This window comes from Ranitomeya variabilis, chromosome 4 (genome assembly GCF_051348905.1).
Source record: "Ranitomeya variabilis isolate aRanVar5 chromosome 4, aRanVar5.hap1, whole genome shotgun sequence".
Lineage (NCBI taxonomy): Eukaryota > Metazoa > Chordata > Amphibia > Anura > Dendrobatidae > Ranitomeya > Ranitomeya variabilis.
The window spans coordinates 619,798,027-619,798,877 of record NC_135235.1 but is presented as its reverse complement, the minus strand read 5'-3'; positions in this window follow the sequence as shown (position 1 = coordinate 619,798,877).

Genomic DNA, 851 nt, shown 5'->3' with positions numbered 1-851 from the left:
ATACAATATGGAGCATCATGTGCGGTCATTATACAGTCTGGAGCATCATGTGCGGTCATTATACAGTCTGGAGCGTCATGTGTGGTCATTATACAGTCTGGAGCATCATGTGCGGTCATTATACAGTATGGAGCATCATGTGTGGCCATTATACAGTATGGAGCATCATGTGCGGTCATTATACAGTATGGAGCGTCATGTGTGGTCATTATATATTATGGAGCGTCATGTGTGGTCATCGTACAGTATGGAGCATCATGTGTGGCCATTATACAGTATGGAGCACTGTGTGGCCATATTTTTTTGTTTATAATTATTGTATATGAAACAGTGTGATCGGCAGTGCTAAATGGGTGTGGTTGGGATGTGGATATGGGTGTGACTAATTATGAATGGGTGTGGTCAGAGGCGTGGCCTAAAATTTGCCGCGGCGCGCAAGGCGCGCCGCAAACTTTGTCCCTCTTTCCCATCTTCAAAAGTTGGGAGGTATGCATCATTTGAAGCCACTTCTGCTGACTGGTTTGTGAGTCAGGGATTTATTATGTATTATGGTCACTAATATTTTTTAGCCTTATTATTCATTGTGTTGGCTCCGATATAAGTTGCTCAAGGCGTAAAGAACGCCCCAAAAATGGCAGCACCAATTGCAAAACAAGTGTAGACAGAAAATGGCGGCTGTACACACACCGAGCGAATCAAATCGCAGCTTTCATCTTGTAACTAGCAATGGAAAAATGTAAAGTTTAATCTGATTGGTTGCTACAAGCAGCTCTTCAGGCCATAGCAATCAATCAAAATCCAGCTTATAGTTTCCTCAGGATTTAGAAAGCAGCGCCCTGATTGGCTGCCCT